General features: G+C 44.4%; 1 protein-coding gene across 4 annotated transcripts in view; it reads left to right on the top strand.

Moving 5' to 3' along the window:
• LOC126470006 (protein artemis-like) overlaps positions 1–14,847 on the top strand; it is a 208,042-nt gene that overhangs the window by 170,207 nt on the left and 22,988 nt on the right. The window lies entirely within an intron of this gene.

Raw genomic sequence — 14,847 nt, 5'->3', positions numbered from 1 at the left:
TGTGCGTTATCTCAAGCTTTAAGAATTCAGCATTATGTTAAGTGACCACATGCTGTAAACAGTTCTCTAAATGTTGTGACATTGCACTAAAAATGGGCTGGATGTGTTGATGCACATGATGTGTGCAAGAGTACATAAAGCTACAATGGTAGTTGATGGTGAACTGTGATGGACTAATTGCCAACCAACCGGATCTTAGACCTGTTAAATGGGTGACATATCAAGTGAACAGTAGTGTCAGTTATAGCTGCAGACTCTATATAGAATCACATAGGTATCCCATCAGGCCTAGTCACCCTTCCTCTATTAAATAATTTTAACTAATTTTATGTTCCACTGTCACTTGTTTGGATAACCGTCATTTTGGCATTTGTAGATGATCTGAAGGCAGAATCACAGTACCACCTTTCTTAGTTAAACAATTTTGGAAAAATGAATTTCATATTTTGGCTTTCTCTCAGTCATCCTCCATTTTGATGCCATTATGGTCTCTGAATGTCTGGAGAAGTAGCTTTGATCTGTTTCCTGACTTAAAATAAGACAAAAACTACTAGGGATTTCCTGCCAGATCGGTAGATAGAATTTCGAATTCATTTAATGCTTTATGCATAGCTCTTCTGACCGTCTGGCAGTCTGTCTTGATCCAATTTTGATTTGTCTAAAGGACTTTGACTAAATTTGAATCTGTGATATAGCTCTCATTGCTTTCAGAGCAGCTTTCTAACATGGCTGTCGAAGTATTGTGGGTCTTCGTCCCTCACAATTTTACCCAACTACAAACTTGTCTAAGGCAATTGTAAAATACACTTGAACTTAGACATTTATGCTTAAAATTTTCAATCTCACAGGAGAATATTTGATGTTGACTGCTAAGGTATAAGAAATATGTTTCTTGTACTCTTACCGAACAGAAATATCATCCAACCTTTCTTTACATTCCTACTAATACCCCTGACCTTATGATCACCAATTCCTTGCTTTACCCTGAGTTGAAAAGTTCAGGCATGCTTGTAACCAGGAGATCTAAGATATTACACTCTCATCTCAGTTCTCTGATTAACTGCACAACATAATTTTTGGATATGGAGTTTAAACCAATTTCACCTTATTCCATATCCCTACTATCAGCCATAATCACTAGAGTCTCCCAATCTATAAACATTCATTTTATTCAGATCTTATGTTCATTGCCAAAATCAGTATGAAATGGGATCCCCAAGGGTGTGAGTACCCTCTTGTATTCATTGTGGAATGGACGTAAACTGTCTCCAAACGTCATATTGAGTAATTTCTTACCATGCTTTAAACATACATTGTGTTAGTTTCTTGAAGGCGAGTCTGAAAGTATGTTTTCCCACTGCATCCCAGAATGCACTATTGATGACAAAATGACATTTGATACCCTGGTCATGAAAGCCATAAAAACAGGATTTACCATTCTTCCTACATACTTGCAAGCATTCAACCTCCTTTTTATAATGTGAATCCATCCTGTTGTCATGTGCAATAGCTCTGAACACCGTGGCTCCAGGAGATGGAGAAATAAAGGTCTCAAAAGTCACTGCTTTCTGTGACCTTTCATCAGATTGTCTACGAACTTGCTGGTATCAGTCTGACCACCACAAACGTTAATGAGACTAATCACTGAACACCAAGGAATTCCACTGTGTCCTAGTTGCCTCTTGTTCTATACCATGCAATATTCTGTTGTCTGCAGCATGGTGTCAGTATTAAATTATGTATGGCAACAGGAAACGTCAACCCAGCTTCAAGTAATCTGTTTCCAACAGTCCATGGCTAGGCCTTTCCTGTAATCTCTGCCTGGATTTCAGATACTGTCATCTGTTTGTCAGACCCATTCAGCAATCCTACTATCTTCTTGTGGTGTAGTCCTTCAGGAAGGACCTATGTCACACTGTCATCCTTAGTTCATCTCATCACCTCTAGTTCTGTGGTAACTGCACTACAGCTGATTGTCTGTGCCAGGGTTAGTCTATAAAGGGTGGGTCCAAAGCCAAATACCTTGCTGTTGACCATTGGAATGACATCAGCGGTATAGCAGAACTGCGAGCAAGGAGTATGAAGGTCTACTGTGCCATCAGAAATGAGGCTGCTTAACACAAAATATTTATGATCTTCTCATTTTTTATAACAGTTACTTGCCTTGTTAGACCCCTCCAACTGCTGAGGGGTACCACTGATATTTCCAACTCTGCAATGCTGCTGTTCTCTCTCTCTCTCTCTCTCTCTCTCTCTCTCTCTCTCTCTCTCTACCTCTCTCTCTACCGCTACCTCTCCAGTTTCACATTATGATTGTACACTCTAATGAAAAATTGGATCTGTAAGAATATTTTAATTACTTCTGGTGCCATGTGAGGATATTTCCATGAAATCATGCCAGCTAATCTCTTATAAATATTTTTTCTTTTCACAGAGTGTCAATTCCATTAGTCTTGTTGAACAGGAGCTGAAATTCTCAGACTTGTCAAGCCACTTTGTCAGATAGCACTAACAAGCCACCTCATGATAGAATTTCTGTCCATCTGTATTTTGAGGGGAGCATTGAAAGAGAGCAAAGTAATTCATTCGACAATGTCCCCAGCATGTTGTCATATTTTACAGCACAAAATACCATATAACCTGCCAGATATCTGAAACTGCCTACTGAGCATTCAACATCTTTTGTCACAGCAGATGGTGCAGCAGCCTCACAACCGGCTTCCCTAACTAGCACAGCCATTGCATCTGACATATCAGGCAAAACTCTGCAAAGCAAACTTAATGACAGTCTGAATTACTGTTGGTTGTCTTCTAATCACTCAGATGAAGTGTTTGACAGTGGAATATCATGGGCACTTTCTCCCAGAAACAACAAATGCAAGCAATGTTTCACTTCTTTTGGAGGAGGATGTTGATAAAAACTACGAATACCTGTAACCTGTGAAAACAATTTTTAAGACAATCCTCATTCAGCTGTCATGTTAAAATATATTGAATGCTGAGTGACATGAGGTCAGAATGAAGACCAAGTAAGTAATTAATTGATGTTATCAGTCCCTTCTGGAATGGCAATAGTTGCTTTCTGTTGCCAACCTGCATTTTGTTCACAGCAAAAGTACATTGTATTGAGGGTAGGTTTCTGGAGCTGCTTGTTGGTTCCTGCTACAGCCTTTTTGTTGACCATTCTACAAGGATTCTGAATGTGAAGTGAGTTGTTAACAAGCCAAAAGAAGTCTGACATTTACTCTTCTTCTGAAATAGGATAATAAATTGCCTGAGCTGTGGTATTCGAAAAATGTTACAAGGCTAGATGTACATGTTAGTGATCTCCACATCTGACACTGAGGTGAAACTGTGACAGTTTGGGGCACATTTTAATTTCTGGGTTATCTAATGATAGCAGTTTCTGAATTGTCACCTTTGTAATTACTTTCTCATCTGAGAGCTTGACATAGTAAAGTGGTGTGAATTAATTTGTACAAATGGGACACATTTCCAAGTATCCAAACTTCTTTCACTGGGTCCTGCGAATCTGGGAAATATGAATTTACATGATCAATATGCCGTTCATTCCAGGCACATCTATTTTTTGGCCTAAGATCAAAAATGGCTGTAACAACACTACAACTTACATTTTGAAGTGAGTAAACTATGGAGTTCAGCAATGGCATGGTCACCTGAATGTCAAAGTCATAATATATTGGTCATTTTCATCCTGAACAAAGTTCATGGACCATAGCATTTTACTATGAGGGCCTGAAACATGATCATCCACTTAATCAAAAATGACACTTCTGTCGACATTCATTTTGTGGAGAGAAAAAAAAAAACACATGTACATGTGTATGTGCGTGTGCACTTGATGTCAGAAAATGCAGTCCTTTAGCTTTCATCAAATGTAAAACATCACTCAACACTTGAGGATGACAATGGAGTGAATGTGAGCACCATCTCTTTAAAGTTGAAATTCCAGACTGTGGAAAATAGTTTGTTCCTTAAAAAGGTATAGCACTTCTTAGAGAGTATATGAATTGTCATTGCTTTCTGTATAGCATCCTTTTTTCCACTTACTGTACTTCTTTCCAGAGAGCAAACAGCTGATTTAAGTTTCTGAGAATCTTTTTAAATAACATCATTCACTTTATTGTATACTAAATTAATTGTAGCCAATTTTCTTTCACAAAAGGTCTTCATATTCTCTTTCACAAGTCTCTCCCTCACTTTCAAAACACTGCACAATGTTTCAAGTTTTTTGTTCTTATTCTCTAATTCTTTCACTTAGTTCATAGCTGATGTAAATTCATTTTCTAGATTCAATAAAACTGTTAAAGTGGACTGATCTGCATTCAGTTTCTTGATGTCAAGTTATCAAACATTTCCAACATCCTTTTTCAGACTTGATTGCCTAAAACCTGTCTTCCCAGCTTTCTTTTAACTGTACAAACTTCAGCACCTATTGGAAAATTTACAATGGCATATCATCTGGTTTCAGAACGTCCCTGGAAGGACTATCCAACAGCTCTGTTGTTGAATCTTGGGTAGTGTTCCATGCCAATGTGAAGTGTGGCAGTCAATGTGAAACACTTATCAGCAGACAAAATCATTTACAATTCGTCACACCTCACTTGTATTAGCCTTACTCACATATGCAAACCTGAGCATGAGTAGACTTCTAATTCCCCAGCTGCTTGTGCAATGAAAATTGAATGCTATTTTTCCAACAATGTGTTGTCTTGCCATGTTCAGAAAACTCTAGAAGTCTACAATCCTAAACTCAGTGACATAAATGCATAGTCCCCCCAGGGGGCTCGCCACTCTTTGGTGGGTTCGTGCTTGGCTATCACAGGGCCCCAGCTTTGCATCATTTTTTCCCTTCCGTGCTGCGTGCCCATCCTCTTGCTATTCCTTTTCCCCTCCCTTGGGTAACATGTCCAAGATGTTATAGGGAAAGTCTGTATTGTCTGACGCCGATGTATGAAAAGTCTGCCCTTTGTTATGTGCTCCCTTTTCCTATCTTCATTTCTCTTCTCCTCTCATTCCTCTGCTTCGGTATTTGAGGTTCCTCTTTTTCTTCGACCCTGTGTGTTCCTGAAGGCCGGCCCACATGTCTGATGGGTAACAGGTGACTGGATTACATGTAATTCCTAGCCCTGGGTCGACAGGTAGGGATCGCACGTACCTCCTGGTACAGGCCAGGCCCAGGGAGGGGTGAGTGCCTGAGCTGCAATCTTACCAAATTGCTGATTGGTCCCTCTGTCAAGTGTTCGGGAGGTGTGAACAATCACCTAAGGCGGGTGCGCCCCCTTGTGAAGGGGTCCCCCAGTTGGAAGGAGTGCGCCATCGGAGACACTGGCAATTATGGGGGATTTTCTCGCAATGAGTCAAACATCTTCCCAATCGACATCTACGAAACCTAAACGTAATCAGGCTAATGATTCAAAGACCCTTTCTGATGCACCATCCATGCTCTTACGTACTCAAGACAGTCAATCCTTCATCACAGTAAATCTGTTTGTTATTCAGAAAGGTGTTGATGCAATTGCCAGCCTTGTGAAATCCTGCTCTCATTTACGGAATGGTGCTTTGCTTTTGGAGACTGATTCTGATTCTCAAGCAAAACAACTGCTTGCTGCCTCACTTCTCCACGGCTACCCTGTTTGTGTCATGGCCCATAGCACTTTGGATTCTTTCTATGGTGTAATTTACACCAGGCTGCTCAACGGTCTAACTGGGGCTGAAATCCAATCTTACCTCTCTGATCAGGGTGTCATTGCCATCCATCGTGCAATGAAACAGGTAGATTCGTCCTTAGTGCCCACCCACACTCTTTTTCTCACCTTTGATAGAGTGGTGCTTCCATCCAAGATCAAAGTAGGCTATGAAATTATCATAGTCTGGCCGTACATTCCAAACCCGATGTGCTGCTACCAGTGTCATCATTTCAACCACAGTAGAACGTCTTGTTGACACCCAGCCAAAGTGTAACCTATGGTAAGGATGCGCATGAAGGCAATTGTCTGCCTCCTCCTGCCCGCCGTGTCAACTGCAATGGCAGCCATGCCGCCACCTCTCAAGATTGTCCCGTGTATCTGAGCAGGCTGTCAAAGAGATCTGGGTAAAGGAAAAAGTGTGTTACCCAGTCGCTTGATAGTTACTGGCGTGTTGGAAACCCTGCATTCTCCCGTTTGGTGCCTATAGATCTGTTCTTGTTACCCTCGTTCCATGAAGGACATTGCCACACAAACATGCGATCTCCATTTCAGCTCTGAGGTTGTTGTGAAATCGCCCAGTGCCAAGTTAACATCGCCATCCCCCCATCCGGCTGTGCAACAAGCCATCAAACTCTCGCCTCAAGCGGCGAAGCCACCAGCTACACAACTGGTAGGTCGGAAAGGACAGGAGGAGTATTCCCATGAAGGCTTCCTCCATCTCTCCAGGCGAACAACACCTGAGTCTTCCTCTAACCAGAAAGACTCGAAGAAGTCCACCAAAGGCAAATGGTCTTCTCCTTTGCTAACTTGAAGATCCTCTTAGACAGTGTCATCACGTGCTACCTTAGCCCAGCTGGCCTCCGTGTCACCAGTGCACACCACCAACCATTTTTTAGTGTCAGACTCCACAGACCGACAGCACAAGCAAGCTGACGCTTCTGTGGCCCCCATGGAGCAGGATCCTTCTGCTTCTGTGCCCTGTAGTAGTGATTCTTCACTGGCTGCCACTCAGCAGCTGCCAAGGTGACACCCCTACATCTCTTTATCATCATGACTCTACTCCATTGGAACATTCGCAGCCTTCGGTCCCACGAAGATGATTTACAGTGCTTTTAGCATCACAGTGTCCCCTTGTACTCTGCCCTCAGGAAATGAAATTGCGACCTCAAGGCCACTTTGAGCTTTCACATTTCTTACTGATTCGTTTTGCGCTTCCCCCTGAGGTCGGCATTCCATCTCATGGGGGCTTCATGCTGCTCATACAGGATGACATTCATAGTCAACCCATTCTCCCTGACTACCCATCTTCAAGCTGTTGCAGTTCGCCTTTTCCTTCCCCATCTGACTTTTCCCCTCTGTTATCACTTATGCCCTCTGTCATTCGATGTCACCAGGCCAGACTACCTTCAGCTTATTGGGCGCGCTAATGACCGTAGCAGTTTTGCGCCCTAAAAAACCATAACAAAAGCTTATTGGGCAGCTACCTCCCCCATTTTTGCTACTCCATGACTTTAATGTGCATCATCCCCTTTGGGGTTCTCCCAGGACCTGTCAGAGAGGTGCCCTCTTGGCTGACCTTCTTAACCAACTTAACCTCTTTTGCCTTAACACCAGAGCACCCACTTTCCTTTCAGACTCCTCGCATACCTATTCCCATTTGGACCTATCCTTCTGCACTGTCCAGCTTGCCCATCCTCTTGAGTGGTCCATTCTTTCTGACACCTACTCGAGTGACCATTTACCATGTGCTATCTGTTTGCTGACTCCTACCCCATCCATGTGCATGCCCAAATGGCAACTTACTAAGGTTGACTGGCAGCTTTACTCCCCCCTGGCCACCCTCGAGGAACAAGATTTCCTCAGTTGTGATAACCAGGTGGAATATCTCACAAACGGTATCCTTACTGCTGCAGAACATTCCATTCCTCGCACTTCCTCTTTACCACATCGTGTCCCAGTGCCTTGCTGGACCGAGGCATGCCATGACGCAATTCGTGCACGGAGACGTGCTCACTGTGTTTTTAACTGCCATCCTACGATGGCAAACTACATTCATTATAAACAGATGCATAGACAGTGTCATTGCATTCTTCGGGATATCAACAGAGCTAGCTGGATTTCATTCAATAGTTATTTTAACAGTTCCATCCCTTCCTCTGTTGTATGGGCCAACCTCCAACGGCTCTCGGGGACCAAGATCCACTCCCCAATTTCTGGCCTGACAGTAGCAGATGATGTCATTGTGTGCCCTATTGCTATCTCCAACACCTTAGGCTGCCATTTTGCGGAAGTTTTGAGCTCTTCCGACTATCACCCTGCCTTCCTCCATCAGAAACGAGCAGAGGCGGCCCAGGAAATACTCTTCTCAAACTGAATCATGAGTGCTACAATGCCGCCTTTACTATGAGGGAGCTAGACCGTGCTCTCAATTCGTCCAGATCCTCTACCCATGGGCCAGAAACCATCCACATTCAGATGTTGCAGCACCTTTCTCTTGCGAGCAAGCACTTTCTGCTTAACACATACAACTGCATCTGGGCAGAGGGCACATTTCCTGAATGCTAGCATGAAGCCAGCATCATATCTGTACCTAAGCCCGGTAAGTACAAAAACCTTCCTTCTAGCTACCGCCCCATCTCTCTCACCAGCTGTGTTTGCAAGGTGATGGAACATATGATTGATGCCTGGCTGGTATGGTGGCTCGAGTCTCACAATTTACTGACGAATGCACAGTATGGATTTTGAGTGTGACGTTCTGCAGCTGACCATCTCATTACTTTCTCCACCTATGTGATGAATGGTTTTCTGCGGAAATCCCAGACTGTGGCTGTGTTTCTCAATTTGGAGAAGGCGTACAACACCTGATGGAGAACTGGTATTCTCCGTACTCTTTACACGTGGTGCTTCCGTGGCCGCCTGCCCTGTTTCCTTCAGGCATTTTTAATAGACACAAGTTTTCAAGGTGCATGTGGGTTCTGCCTTGTCGGACACCTTTATCCAGCAAAACGGTGTGCCTCAAGGTTCCATCTTAAGCGTCATCCACTTTGCTATCACCATTAACCCTATAATGTCCTGTCTCCCGCCAGACACCCCCCCCCCCCCCACCCCCACCCCCCACCCCACACCCCCGCTCCCTTTTTTTTTGACAATTTTGCCATCTGTTGCAGTTCTCTATGGACCTGTCTCACCGAGCGGAATCTTCATTGATATCTTGATTGTTTTTACTCCTGGAACATCAACAATGCCTTTCGCTTTTCCACTGACAAAACCATCTGTATGAATTTCTGGGGACACAAGTGGTTTCTCTCACAATCTTTACATCTTGGGCCTGTTGGCCTTCCTTTCGTTGAAACTAAGAACTTCCTGGGGCTCATGCTTGATAGCAAACCCTCTTGGTCCTTCCATGTGTCTTACCTGGCAGCCCACTGTGCGCAGTTCCTCAATATCCTGTCCCCTCAATGGTACTTCCTGGGGTGCCGATCGAATCACCCTCCTCCATTTGTACCGGTCCCTTGTCCATTCGAAACTCGACTATGGGTGCTTTGTTTATGCATCTGCATGACCATCCCTCTTACGCCATCTCAACACTATTCACAATCGTGGCTTCTGTTTAGCCACGGGCATCTTTCATGCTAGCCCGGTTGAGAGTCTGTATGTTGAAGCTGCTGAACTACCACTATCATACCGCCATGACATTCTCCTCAGCAGATATGCGTGCCGTTTGTCTGCCATGCTTGGCCACCCATCCTATGCCTCCTTCTTTGATGATTCCTTTGATCACCAGTATGGAGCGCAACCCTCTCCTCTGTTAACTCCTGGAGCTTTTGGCACTTGCTACGGCAGCTTAACTTCACACTACCTGTAACTTTCCCAGTGGATGGAAGACTTCACCACCTTAGCTCCATGAAGCAGCCCATGTTCACCTTGGCCTTCATTCGCTTTGTAAGGACACTACTCCATCTTTGGTCTATCACCTTCAGTTTCACGACCTTTGCATGGAAATTTGCAATAGTACCTTTGTATACATTGGTGGCTCTCAGACTGATTGTGGGGTCGGGTGTGCCTCCGTCATTGGCGTCCATGTATTTCAATATCGGCTTGTGGCACACTGCTTAGTATTTACAGCTGAGCTCTTCACCCTTTATCGGGCCATGGAGTACATCCGGCAACACAGCCTTTTCAATTGTGTCATCTGCTCATACTCACTCAGCTCCCTTCAAAGTCTATGTGCACTGTACACTGCCCATCCCTTAGTGCAGCGGGTCCAGGAAAACTGCCACTTGCTCACTCTTGGTGGAGCCAGTGTGATGTTTCTGTGGCTTCCTGGTCATGTCAGTCTGTGAGGAAAAGAGGCTGCTGATGCTGCTGCCAAGGCTGCAATCCTTGTACCTCAGCCCACGAGTTCCTATATTCCCTCCAATGATCTCTGTGGTGCTGTCTGTCAGAGGGTGATGTCCCTTTTGGCATCGCCAATGGTCCTCCCTTCACGGGAATAAACTCTGGCTTATTAAGCCTCTCCCAGTGGCTTGGATGACCTCCTCTTGGCCCTCCCTCCGGGTAATTTTAACTAGGCTGTGTGTTGAGCTTTGCCTTTTTAGCTATCATCATGTGATAAGTGGCGCTACCCCACCTCTTTGTACACATTGCGCCCAAATTTTAACTGTCTGCCACTTTCTGATGGAATCCCGTTTTCTTAACCGTTTACATTCCCACTTTGGTTTGCCGTCTGAGTTATCGGCAATTTTAGCAAATGACGTGCAGGCTGTTGACACAAATTTACCTTTTATCTGCCAAAGCAATATGGTGAAGGCCATTTAATTTTTAGTTTTGGACCTCTGTATCGGTATGATGTCTTTTTTAGCCATTTTCCACGTGCTCATTTAAAGCTGTCTTCTATTATGTCAGTTGGGACTGACTTATAGTCACTTTTAACTCCTCTCTGTCTTCTTGTTCTATAGATTTGACTTGGGTGCATATGACTGCAGCTGTTTTTTTGCACCCTAAAGCAAAACACAGCCAACCAACCAACTAATGCATAATGTGGTGATTCTTATTGGAGCAACATCCAAACAACCTGAACGGCTTCTTAAATAACCAAAGGTGAAGAACTACCATGTGTGATTGAAAAGTAAAATTCCTGTAACTGAAGTAAAACTGTGGTCTCTTGCCGTGTGTACTGACATGAATGAATGGCAGAAGAAATTACCCGATGAAAAAGTAACAGATGTCAAAAACTTCATGAAGCAAGTCAGTAATGGTCTTGAGGACATTGCCACAATTTTGCTGATAAGGGAAGCTTCCTCTGCATGAAAATGCAGTTAACCAATTGTACCAAATCCTCTATGCCATTTCATTGCTAGTAATTTGTTCGCACAAAGGTTGTTTGTAATAAAGAGGCAATGGGTAGCTTATATGACAGGGTAATTTGTGAAGCAATAGTCACATTCCCACTTCTAGAATTGCTCTGCAAATCATACAGCAGAGAGCTGGAAGTGCACATATTTTTGGGGGTCAAGAAAATTAGTCAGTGAGTGGCTTAAATAGTTCTCATCTTCATCTACGTTGATTACTCTGGTATTCACAATAAAGTGCCTGGCAGGGGGTTCAATGAACCACCTTCAAGCTGTCTGTCTACTGTTCCACTTTTGAACAGCGCCTGGGAAAAACGAGCACTTAAATTTTTCTGTGCTAGCCCTTATTTCTCTTATTTTATCATGATGATAATTTCTCTTTATGTGCCAACAGAATGTTTTCGCAATTGTAGGAGAAAACTGGTGATTGAAATTTCGTAAGAAGATCCCGTTGCAATGAAAAATGCCTTTGTTTTAATGACTGCCACTCCAATTCACGTACCATGTCCGTGGCACTTTCGCCCCCATTTTGTGATAATACAAAACGAGCTGCTCTTCTTTATACTTTTTCGATGTCATCTGTCAGTCCCACCTGATGTGCATCGCACACCTCACAGCAATACTCCAGAATAGGGTGGACAAGCATGGTGTAAGGAGCCTCTTTAGTAGACCTGTTACACCATCTAAGTGTTCTGCCAGTGAATCACAGTCTTTGGTTTGCTCTACCCACAACATTATCTATGTAGGGTGCATTCCAATTTAGGTTTTTTGTAACTGTAATCCCTAAGTATGTAGCTGAATTAACAGCCCTCAGATTGTGTGACTTATTGTGTAATAGAAATTCAGCGGATTGCTTTTAGTACTCATGTCAGTAACTTCTCACTTTCTTTATTCTGGGTCAATTGCCTCTTCTTGCATCATGCAGATATCTTATCTAAATCTTTTGCAGTTAGTTTTGGTCATATGATGACTTTACAAGACGATAAATGACAGCGTCATCTGAAAACAATCTAAGATGGCTACTCAGATTGTCTCCCATGTCGATAATATAGATCAGGAACAATAGAGGGCCTATAACACTTCCTTGGGGAATGCTGGATATTACTTCTGTTTTACTTGATGACTTTCCATCTATTACTATGAACTGTGAGCTTTCTGGCAGGAAATCACGAATCCAGTCGCACAACTGAGGCGATATTCCATAGGCACGCAGTTTGGTTAGAAGACGCTTGTGAGGAATGGTGTCAAAAGCCTTCTGGAAATCTTAAAATATGGAATCAATTTGACATCCCCTGTTGATAGCATTCATTACTTCATGAATATAAAGAGCTAGTTGTGTTTCACAAGAACGACATTTTCTGAATCCGTGCTGACTATGAGTCGATAAATCGTTTTCTTCAAGGTACTTCACAATGATCTCCTACTGTATATATTCCAAAACCCTAATGTAAATTAGTTGTAAATTAGTGATATGGGCCTGTAATTCAGTGGATTACTCCTACTTCCCTTTTTGGGTATTGGTGTGACTTGAGCGGTGAGCCAGTGGATATGTTGCATCAGATAACCTTTGTCATGTTCAAGAGCCAGCATGTGTTGAAAGTGGAGGACGGAGACGGTGTCATGGCAGTCAGGAGAGTTCTGGGTCATGCTGCTGGGTGGCATTAAATGTCTCGTAGTACAGTGGTGAAGCAATGGTGCAGGTGTAGCTGAGACAGTCAGTGGTGATGTCAATTCTGGTGACGTAATGTATGTCAGTTGTAAATCCCAAGATGAATGACAACCGCTGGGGTCAATGCGAGGAGCACTGGTCAGTGTCTTTTGTAAGGGCAAACGTTACGGGTTTCTGGTCGGTGAAGACCATGAAGTGACAGGCCTCCCCCAACAGTTGGAAGTATTTAGTAGCCTTGTAGACGGCAAGGATCACTGTCGTATGCACTCCAGCCCTACTGGGCAGGGGTGGGGGAGAGCTTGCTGGAGGAGAAAGAAAACAATGCCAGGTGTTGTCCACATGCTGCTGCAGGACAGTACTGATTGCCATCTGGATGGCATGAACCATGACAGCAAGTGGGTTGATTATGATGATGATGATGATAATGATAATGATGACAATGACAATGATTGGTTTGTGGGGCGCTCAACTGCGCAGTTATCAGCGCCCGTACAAATTCCCAACCTTTGCTCAGCCCGATCTCGCCACTTTTCATGAATGATGCTAAAATGATGATGACAACACAAACACCCAGTCATCTCGAGGCAGGTGAAAATCCCTGACCCTGCCGGGAATCGAACCCCGGACCCCGTGCTCGGGAAGCGAGAACGCGACCACGAGCTGCGGACGACAGCAAGTGGGGAGATGGGGGTGGGTGAGCAGGGTGGCATCTGCTAATTTGCATTTGATGGCCAAGAACCTGTCTTCCATTTGTGGCGTCCATGGTGCCAGCTTGTTCTCCTTTGTTTTGACACCACGGAGGGCGGTGGTGAGTGGCTCCTGCATGGCAGCAGCATTCCTTAGATGGTGGCAGAAAAAGTATAACTTACCAAGGAAACAGTGGAAGTCTTTGAATGTCTTTGGGTGTGGGAAATTGAATATAGGCTGTACTGTGTTGGGCAAGGGACATGAGCTGGCAGAGAGATGGCATGGCCCATGAATTCCACCTCGCTGATACTGAGGATGCATTTTGCTGTGTTGATGATGAGGCCAGCATCCTGAAGACGTTCAAAAATACTGTGGAGCTGCTCATGAGACTCCTCTGGTGTTGGTCCAGGTAGACAAAACAATAAGTTAAGCCTCGCAGGATGCTGTCCAAGAATGGCTGCCACGTTTGTTGCAGTATATGGAGGCAAAAGGTCATAAAGTCACTCTTGTAGAGTCCAAATGTCGTGATGATGGCTGTCATCTGGATGTCCGCGGATGCAACCGGAATATGAATGAAAACCTTGGAGCAGTTGATCTTCCCGAAGATTGTAGCTCCAGCCAGAGTATTGTTGTAGCTGTGTAGGAATGGCACTGGGTCCCGGTCAGGGATAGTGTGGATGTGTAGCTTCCAGTAGTCCCTGCATGGGCGGCAGGAGCTATCCTTGTTATTGGTGAGGTGAACAGCAGATACCCACAGGCTCTTCAAAGGTTGCTGTGTTCCGGCAGCGAGCAGCCAGTCATCTTGGCCTTGACAATCTTCATGGCCAGCAGAAGACGCATGGTTGCGGAGTGGTATCGATGTAAAGTTGAAAGACGGACCTCCCAAGGGGTGCTGGACAGGTGTGTGAGAGCAGTGAATTCCACCATGAGGTTGATGTGTGAGCCAGAATACACCACCTGCTTCACATCAAAGAGAACAGCGAAATGAGTGGTGCACTTTGTTGATCTCCTGGTGTCGCTGTCAATGAGGCGCTAGCAGGCAATCTCGAGGAGCAGTAGGTGAGCCAGCCAGATGCTATAAAGATAACTGTCAGAGACCATGTGCGGCTCCCTTAGACTTTGGAGGTGTCACAGGAATTAAGAGGATTGTCGTTCCCCACACTGCTCAAGGGAAAGGAGGGCCTGGAAGTGCTGCACATTGAAAGAGGTGAGTTGCATCACAAGGCAGCAGCACACTGTCTTGTAGCAGGCGGGGGCGATGAGATGGTGTCGCAGACTTCCATTGTGTATGTAGGCTTGAACAGGCTGGTCACCATGGTCAACTTAGTGGCATCCTGGGTGTTGCCACAGCCGTCGGAGATAGTGTCAGACAAAGAAAACCATAGGCACCTGTCCCGGAGGGTTGAAGGGTGGCAGATGAGCTGTGGGA

This window comes from Schistocerca serialis, chromosome 3, assembly GCF_023864345.2.
Source record: "Schistocerca serialis cubense isolate TAMUIC-IGC-003099 chromosome 3, iqSchSeri2.2, whole genome shotgun sequence".
Taxonomy (NCBI): domain Eukaryota; kingdom Metazoa; phylum Arthropoda; class Insecta; order Orthoptera; family Acrididae; genus Schistocerca; species Schistocerca serialis.
This window is presented reverse-complemented; position numbering and strand designations above follow the sequence as displayed.